This window comes from Lactuca serriola, chromosome 1 (assembly GCF_051521515.1).
Source record: "Lactuca serriola cultivar US96UC23 chromosome 1, Lser_US96UC23_V15, whole genome shotgun sequence".
Lineage (NCBI taxonomy): Eukaryota > Viridiplantae > Streptophyta > Magnoliopsida > Asterales > Asteraceae > Lactuca > Lactuca serriola.
This window is the reverse complement of record NC_136408.1, coordinates 80,173,167-80,183,103: the sequence shown is the minus strand read 5'-3', so window position 1 is coordinate 80,183,103 and position 9,937 is coordinate 80,173,167. Positions and strand designations below refer to the sequence as shown.

Here is a 9,937-nt window from a genome sequence, read left to right as displayed (position 1 = left end):
GGAGATTCTAGGGCACCAAACAACTTCAGATCTACAAGCTTAATCTTCTTCTCTAACTCCTTGATGCAACACCTTCTTCTCAAAACACTCAAAATACACTCTATAAGCTCACACACTCAAGGAAATGGCTAGGGTTTGGGGAAAACGACTCTAACCAGTGGAGGCTGAGGTAAGGGAGGGTTATGAGCTCATAAGGTTGCTTATATAGCACCCAAACCCTAAATATTAGGGTTTCCTTCTATCATGAGTACGTACACTGGTGTACGCCCAACGTACTAGGGTGTGCCTAGTACGCTCAACGTACCCTTATGTACGCGCAGCGTACTCCTCTTGATCCCAAAATTGCAATTTAGTCCTTAGACTTTTCATGGCTTCTCCCTTCCATCCCCAGGGACTATAAATGACAAATCTTGGAATGTTATAACTCTCCCCCACTTAAACTAGGCTTCGTCGTCAAAGCCTGCTGCGGCGAACAATTCTATATAATGCTCCTGCATCTTGGACTCTGACTCCCAAGTCTACTCGCACTACTAGAAAAAAGGCCTTTTACGACACGCAAAATACGACGCTCGTTGATCTATGTTACGCAAAGGAGAGTGACATTAGAAAAATGTCATCTCTTCAAAAAATTTAAGGATAGAAGACACGCATTATTGCGCGCCCTTAAATTAGTGTCTAAAAAAACACGGAGGGCACCTATAATAAAATGTGCGTCGTCTAAGGATGTCGCTTTATAATTTTTAATGGAACGCGCGTTCCATCCTTTAATAGTAAGGGGAAATGAAATTCTGAAAAAATTAAAAATCCCGCCTTCCTTTTTTTTCTCAATCAAGAAACCCTAACCTTTCTCTCTATTCACGAGCCAGTAATCAGCAAAGAAGATCAACAACAAACACCAACTGGTTCGATTTCTCCCTAAAACTGGTACAACTTCTCCTAAATCCGACTTCACTTCACACTCTGAGTTTGTTCTCTCCCTAATCGATGCATCCACATTCTCGTCTGTCCCCCTCCACCGGGTTTTCTCTCATCTCTCTCCTCCATAGATGAATATTTTTCTTTCTCCTTTGTTCGTGCTTCCTTATTGCAGGTGGTCTCGGTGGTGTTTGATAGTTGGAAACGAAAGCAACAGTGAGTATACAACAGGCCTTCCATTCCAAAAAAAAAACTTTGCACGTAATAGAGAAGGTTAATTCCACATAAGGGATGGAGCCAGAAGATGTGGGTGATAAAAACGCAATCATTGGAGCCAGAAGATATCTCTCCTCCACCAGATGAAGATTGTCGAAGAGAGCTGAAGGGGGGGACCAATTTCTATAAAGCAGTGCTCTATATGTTCCTTTTTCTGGTAATTCTACGATACCTTTACAATTTATTCTATTTTCGTTTTTTATTTTATATATGTTCATGTTAATTTCTAAACATGAATCACTTCACCTTCTTAAATCTTGTGTTTTTTTTCATGAAAATCATCCCCCAGTTTATAAAATTATATGCCTAATTGTTGAGATATGCATTTGTTTTAGGTTGAGGGTGAGGGTAGGGCACCTAATTCTCCTTAGAATACAAATACAAAAGCAATATGTCATTGTTGGAATGGAGATGGATTTCAGCAACATGAACTGTTTGACTTTGATTCTTGCTAAATGGAAAATAATAATAGATGAACAGGGGAAGTGGCGACCTAAATACCAAGTGTCATCAGAGAATTGCTATTACGTAGGGGCAGATTTTAGTTTGCATCTTGTTCACCAAGGCAAAAGAAAAAAGAGAAATAGGAAGTGTAGAAGAAAAAAAGATGAACATGGGAATGAACCAAAAAACAGAGGAATAATGTTTACTTCTTGCCAAAGGTAAAACTACTTATTAAAAACATGATTTTGAATGAAATTACAATGTAATGCAAGTCCTATTTTATACTAAACACAAATGAAACGTAGTCTAATTCAAATACCACATAAAAAATGCAAGTTTACTAAAAAATTCCTAAAATACCCCTGGGCTAAAATTGTCCCAATTTCTCTAGGTTATCCAACAGGTATTGCAGAAAAGTGGGGTTATTCTTGATTCACCAGAGGAGCAAAAGAAGAAGGTTTAGTGATATAGCTATAATATTGTGATTTGTGAACAAACTTGAAACTATTAAAACCCTTATACATTGGAAACCCTTCTGTTGAGGATGAGCATTTAGACACATATGAACTTTCAATACTAATTTATAAGTTTCCTCTTTCCTGTGTTTATACTTTATAGTTGGATTTCAAATTTTTGTTTCTTTATGCTATAGAAAGTTTTAGATATTTAAATACTATATGCTAGTCTATGTTGAGGTTTGAATAAGATTCTACTTATTATTCATCATACATCTTAATGCGTGTATTTACTTGAAACAGGTTGTTGTGGAAAGAATTAGAAACAATGTCATAGGTGACAAGATTGATCCAAAAGCTGTACTAAATTTGGATCCTGGTCTTGGTGTTTTGGATGCATTTTTTGCCAGTTTGTCAATGATTCTTGTCAGTGAGGTATGTTCTTTCCCTATCTTTTTTTATAGGCACACATAAGTTTCCACAAATGTTTATTTCTCAAAATTACATTACCCAATATTCCATTTATTGCTTCCATCTAGATTGGAGATGAAACTTTTATTATAGCAGCTCTTATGGCAATGCATCATCCAAAGTCAATTGTTCTATCAGGTGCACTCAGTGCTCTGTTTGTAATGACTGTAAGTTTGCTACTTTTCTTTTTTACCCTTTTCATATTTTAGTGAACATAAATGAAAAACATATATTTTAGTTTGCTTCTAAGTTTAGTTTGGTTTTATTTGGTATGTAGATACTTTCTACAGGGCTTGGTAGGATTGTTCCAAATCTAATATCAAGGAAACACACAAACAGTGTTGCTACAGGTATGTATTGAGTATATATATATATATATATATATATATATATATATTAAAATTCAATTTAAAATATGAGGATTGTGAGACATCTAAATTGTTTTTTTCTACAATGCAGTTCTTTATGCCTTCTTTGGGCTGTGTTTGCTCTATATTGCTTGGAGATCAGATTCAAAAGCATCTCAAAAAAAGGAGATGGAGCAAGTATGTTTTCTTTTTCCCCATTAAGGGTTATAGTTTTTATATAAATTTAGGCTTTACCTCATTATTAAATACCCAAAAAACAATCCAAAAATCTGATTCTATTACAAAATATATGCAGGTAGAAGAGAAATTAGAGTCTGGACAAGTCAAAACAGCTGCACGCAGAAATTAGAGTCTGGACAAGGCAAAACGTTGTAGAAGTTTGATCCAATTTTTTGCAAATCAACAAAGGTGCATTTTGTCTCGTTGACTGGTCAAAAGATAGTATATGTTATGGATGTTAATAAGTTGGGTAATGTAGTAACTCAAATATTTGAAAATGCAGGGATCTTTTACTATCTTTTGAGAAGGCAACAGGCAAAAAACCACTGGGGATCATATTCTATAGGTATATATATAAATATAATTTCAAGTGGTACAATTAAAGAAAAAAAAACTAAATCTTCACTTCGTTTTTTATTTGCAGGGATGGTGTAAGTGATGGGCAACTAATGAGCCGAAAGCAACTTCTTTAGTACAAGAGTGGGGACACTGTTCTCTATAATAATGCGGTTAAATTGTATACATTTTGTTTATATCCAGGTGTTTCCAAGGCGAGAAACATTTCCAGATTTGGACTGTGTTGACTCGGTGAGTTCAGTGGAACAACTCATTATACTTTGAAAGACCTTAACGACCAGGGACTAAAGGTATCTTTTCCTTGATTTTTAGGCTTATTCTAACCTTAATTAGTTGAGCCCTTTAGGAGGTTATTATTAATGTATCTGCATCCATGGTAATGAATCGACACTTGCAATCCAAGTTTTAGGTTAAGCTTCTTATAATTCTTGTATGGTGTCATTGGGTTATTTTCTTTTTTGATGGTGGGATGTCAAAATAAACGGTTCTTATATAGACTACAGAGCGAGAGCTATGTTATTCTTGTCTCTTCAACTACATTTAACTAAATAAACACAATTATCTTATTAAATTTAACTCAAAACCCATAGGGCATTGGTCTTGTAAACACTGAAATCACTCAAAACTCAAAACAATATATACCAAGAAACAAATATTCAGTAGATTTCTGATATAATGACTTGTGTTGATGCAGTTTTTGCTTAAATATTCAAACATGGTGCAATACAATTTCAAGAAAATCACAAGGGTAGCCACTGGAAAAGACTTTGCAGACATAGTCCTCAGTAGAACCCAAAGAGAAACCCCAACAGTTGTCCACAAAGGCTATGCAATCAACTGAATTAGAGGTTTTTATATGAGAAAAGTGAAGTTCACACAAACAAACTTTGGTGTTTGCAATTATTGATCCACAGTAAGTCCATGGACTGACTGTTATGCTTATAATGTGTTTTTGGATTGTCCTATACAATGTTTTTTTGTTTCTGTGTATTTTGTGCATCAGGTAAAGTTGGTGGAAGAAAAGAATATGAAGCCACTTGATTCAAATCTTGCAGCATTATCAGCAAGATGCAGTAAAGACTTGGAGTTGAATTTGGCTAAGTCTTTCTTGAGTGAGATGGGCCAATGTACAACTTCTTATCCATATAACAGCTGTTTGGAGCATTAGTCTTAAAGAATTATGAAAGGCAAGATGCAACTTTATTTAGTTGGAATTTGATGTAGAGAGTAGATTAGATGCAAATTTAGATATTGTAAAAAATAGAATTGTATGACATTAAATTTTATGCAATGGATTGTATTTTTTGTATATAATATTTTATTTCTATTATGAATTGTATGACATCAAATTTAGATATTGTAAATATTTTTTTTAGAACATTTAAAATTATGATACGCAAAAATGTGTGTCATCCTCATTTATGACATGGCCTTTCTTGACAGAGGCTTCCTTGATACGCATTGCGTGTCATAAACATGCGCGTCGTAAGTTTACGACACGCAAATGCGTGTCGTCTTCCTTTATGACAGGGCCTTCCTTGATACGCATTGCGTGTCATAACCGCGCGTCATAAATGCGCGTCGTAAATGCGCGTCGTCTCTCTTTATGACAGGGCCTTCCTTGACACGCATTTGCGCGTCGTCTGAGCGTTTTACGACGCGCAATGAGCGTCGTAAAAGGCCTTTTTTCTAGTAGTTTCGGATCCTTTCCAATGCTGCCACTAGTCTCGTTACATAGTTCAAGTGCTCTCAAAACTTAACATCACCCAACGATACAACCACCTACTCATCCGATATGTGCCCTCCCAGTTGTCGGACGTGAAAATGTCGCAAATCTGACTGAGCTTCTTTGGAAGGTCTAACCTATGCCTCACATTGCCAAACCTGACAATAACTCTAATGATCCAAAGTATAAGAAACTCAACCTTTCCTCTTCCTGGAGCGAACCCTTTTTGCGCTGACAGGATAATGCATCCTTCAGCTCCCAGAATTTCATTTGAAATCCACCCACTAGTAAACATGAACACTCATGCCTAGCCATATCAACCTCGGGCTGGAATACCAGGCATGCCTACGACGGATCCAGTCATCCCTAGGATGGAATACCCTCGTGTCCCACACATGTTTGGCCCAATCAACCCTCGGGTTGGAATACCAAACATATCAGGTCCAATCAAATAAGGGTCCGGTCATCCTCAGGATGGAATACCCTAGATTGGAATACTTGTATGAACATAACTCGGGTCTACTCATAACTTGTGATCCAAGGATCTACCCTTGCTTCTCATCCATAATCCTCTGATTCATCACAATCGAGTACAACTACCCCGAATCTCAACAAAACATCCATTCAGAACGTGCTCCTACAAGGGACATAACTAAAACAATCTCTTTGCCCACATCATATGACTGGAATACCCTTACATAGTCCTCATCATAGGTCTGGATTTCTTCTGAGCCCACAACATGAGTCTGGTATGCTCTCTTCAGCCCTCAGCTCATGACTAGAATGCTCCTGATAACCTATCGACACCGGTGTCGTCACTTCAGTTGCCCCAATACTCCATCCTGGAGATTCTCACCTCCTCCATTGCCCAAGAAGGCCTAATCAATGTCCTTCACAACACCAACAAGTGTCACAGTGTTGAAACCTCACCCTACACTATCCACTTGTAGAACAAGTTGCTACCCTATAACACATATATACTCAGAACCTGATCATATAACTAACAAAACCCATACAAAGTCTTCAGCATGCTTGGACCGCCTCAACCCAACCACTCTGGAAACCGTTATCCGAAATGCAATAGACAACATCTCCCATAGCTAACGTCTCATCCGAGAATTCCAAATTCTCCCCCACTTTGAGCACCAACCACTACCTACTGGTGACGAAGCTGATACGCGACTTAATTGTCCCAATATGAAGTAACGAACTTCAAAAGAATCTGAATTCCCGCTGATGATCTCTGAATTTCTGAATTACAAGTGCTCGCCCTAGACTGGCGATTCTCTATCCTATCTCTTATCTTCAAATGCATCTACGATCCCCTGACAATAAATTCTCCCTAGCATCTGCTATGTCCTAAGAACTAATGAAGAAAGGAAACGAAAGCTCATAATACAATCATAAACAAATAGATAGGAGAAAAGACATACCAGTCGCCACATCTAGTATTGTCCTAGCCTCCTCGGCTGTAAGATGAAAGGCACGTCCTTGAGCCTTTGGAGGCTCTGCTTTACTCTGACCCGCGCCAGTAATCCTCGGGGTAGCTGGTGTTGGGGCCTGCACCGGCCTAACAGCCAGTAGGGGGCATTGGGCCTTCATTTGGCCCACCTGCTCGCAATGGTAACAAATTATGACACCAACCCCTGGAGTCTACTGTCTGCAATCCTTCATGATGTGATCCTCCTTGCCACACTTGTGGCATCTTGAAGAATATCGGCAAACCCCATCATGTACCCTGCCACACTTTCCACAAGTACGACCCCTCTGACTCTCCTGTTCGTAGTCAACGGCCCTAAATCGCTTCGGCGCAGGCTGTGACTGTGTCGGGGCCTGTCTCTGCTCTCTCAGCTAAAGCTCAATCTCAAGCTCACGCATCCTAGCGGCCTCCTGTAACTCTAGCAAGGTATCACATCTTTGCGTGGACACGAACTGTCTGATGTCTGTCTTGAGCATGCTCAGATATCGTGTCATCTGAGCTTGCTCCGAAGCAAACTCATGGCAAAACTGTTGGAATAGTGTCTAAGGCTGCAACTATATTAGGCAAGTATTTGATCCGGTTGTGCATAGTCCTTTTAGGTTGCCTTCACCATAGCAACTTCATAGGATGATTTATTAAGAGAGAGTAAATATTATTAATATATTATGAGAATAATATAATAATAATATATTGTTATTTGATTAATATAAGTCATAGAATTAATTAGAATTAATTTGGTGACTTAAAGAGATTAATTAAATAAAGGGGTATAAACTGTCAATTGTTTGATAGTTAAGCTTTAGACTATAAATCCTTATAGATATATAGTGGACGGATTCTAGAAGCTAGGATAGCTTCAAAATCGTCCAATGACTTATCTATGGAAAGGATTTGGATAGCCTTAAGAGAAGATTATCCAATTAGGGTTTAGGTTGTAACCCTTAAGGAGTCTACAAGTATAAATAGACCCCATGGCATAAGGAAATCGGCACCTCTCCAAAAGCAAGAGAATCCTGGCCGATTTCCTCCCCTCTCCTCTCTCCTAAATCATCTTTCTTGCTATTGGTGTTTGTAACCCATTAGAGGAGTGACATTTGTGACTCTAGAAGCTCCAAGACCAAAAGATCAACATGGAACTCAAAGGTATGGTTCTAGATCTGTTTCAATGTTATTATTTAACCTATTTAGTCATTAGAAGTCTTGGATTCAAAGCATGTTTATTAGAAAGCCTAGATCCAAGCATTAGGGTTTTGCACGCGCACATAGGAAAGTTCTTATGGCTAAAACCCATCAAAAACATCGCCCTCTCAGTAAACATGTGGGTGATCTTTGTCATCGACTCTGAATCCTGTCGCAGATCCAAGAACTCCTGCGCTAGTCTCTCTCGCTCAACCCACGGGATGTAACGGGTACGAAACATATCCCAAAATTGATCCCAAGTAACCACAACGCGTTGCTCATCCGAATATGAACCAATAATCAACCTCCACCAATCCTTTGCTTCGGACCTCATCAGGTTTAGAGAACACCTGACCTTCTGGTCAGCAGGGCATAAACATGTGAAGAAGCATCCCTCCACATCAGATAGCCACCTCATGACTACGATCGGATCCTGAGTACCATCAAATGTCGGGGGCTTTGTGTTATCAAAGTCTCGGTACTGAAAAGATCAGCCAGTTCCCAACCCTGCCATTAATACAGCTGATGTGGTTGTTGCGGCAATCGCCTTAGTAAGGGCCGCATAGCGATCATCGAAATACTCCACCATAGCGGTCTTGATAGACCCAAACATCTCTGGCAACTAAGCTTGGAAAATAGTAGCAACCTTATCATGCAGGATCTCCCGGATCCTATCATCCATCTCGTCTGGCCTCATCTGGTCGATAGTCTCGGGCGCTGCCAACGCCTCCTGTCCGCCCTCTCTTGATCTTGACCCGGATCCAGTCACGAATCATCGTGTAACCACCATGCTGAAAACATATCGAATAATATCCAACAATCACGAAGAAATCCCGAACCCTAAATCGGTATTTCAAAAACCTTCCTAACATTACAACTTCCATCCCTTCACAAATTATCCTCCTAGTCTATGATTCACAAAGTACCCTGTAAGCCGAATCCCTAACCCATCACGGCCTACAGAGGCTAGCATAATATTTGTCACAAGCTACTACATGAACGACTATCCATTTAAAATTAAACCGAGGATCGAAATTTCATACATTTGATTTCTTGCGTTTCAACCTTAACCTCCTGTCGGACGGTGGGCATTTGGGCTTACACTTTCTCTGCTACCCCATGTAGGACAGTTGGGTTTGAGATGACTTGGTTGGTGAGAGTGGAAACATAACCGATCCTTCTTACAGTCACGATGGACATGCCCTCTCTCTCTCTCTCCATACTTATAGCATTTGAACTTGTGACAAACAAACCCGTGGCTTCCCCCATACTATCCCCACTTTCTCGAGAACGACTAATCATTCCAAAACTGCCTGCTACATCCACATTCAATCTTAATGATACTCCTAACACTCGCTAAAAAGCGCATCATGAGTACTACATACTTCCTAAGCTATCCTAGGATCCACACCCCACCCTGCCCTCAAATGCCGAACGACCCTCATTGGTGTCAGTTAACTACTTCATGAATACAATCACATGAAACATAACTTAAATAACCTTATATTAAAAGATTCAACCCCATAACGGTTGGATTCAGACAAGACCTGCGTAATTGTACCAAATCCTTCTTTTTAAAGTTATTTAATCCATGTAGTATGTGACTTAAGGTATTCAATTAATAGCTAATTCACACCTGAAGGAGTCCTACAAATAATAAGCAAGAAAACTCAATAGGAATAAGGCATCATACATCAGACAATTCTATCATGCAATTCTAGAAGATCCCTACCCTACAACTAGCATGTTGTTCTATCATAATCATTATAAAAAAAAAATAACAGTGTGGGTAACTTGAGGTATACTTTCTGCTCCGGCTGATCGTACACATCGCGTCCTTCTCTAGTTGCGTTTGAAAACAATTTTGTAATTTATTTTGAAAACTTTTGCAGATCCTTAGTTTGAGTCTGGATTCAAACGAATGCTCATTCATTTCTCTCAAACCAGAGCTCTAACACCAACTTGTAACATCCCAAAAATCATAGGAATTTAAATTTTTCAAAACCAGCAACTCAGGAACCATAAAGTGTTTACAAAAAGACCATTG

General features: G+C 38.9%; 1 long non-coding RNA gene across 1 annotated transcript; it reads left to right on the top strand.

Moving 5' to 3' along the window:
• The first annotated feature begins 2,413 nt into the window (after positions 1-2,413).
• LOC145069624 (uncharacterized) lies at positions 2,414-2,919 on the top strand. The gene is made up of 3 exons (XR_013689583.1): positions 2,414-2,525; positions 2,630-2,728; positions 2,839-2,919. It is a non-coding gene; the product is annotated as an uncharacterized LOC145069624 (long non-coding RNA).
• The last annotated feature ends 7,018 nt before the right edge of the window (positions 2,920-9,937 follow it).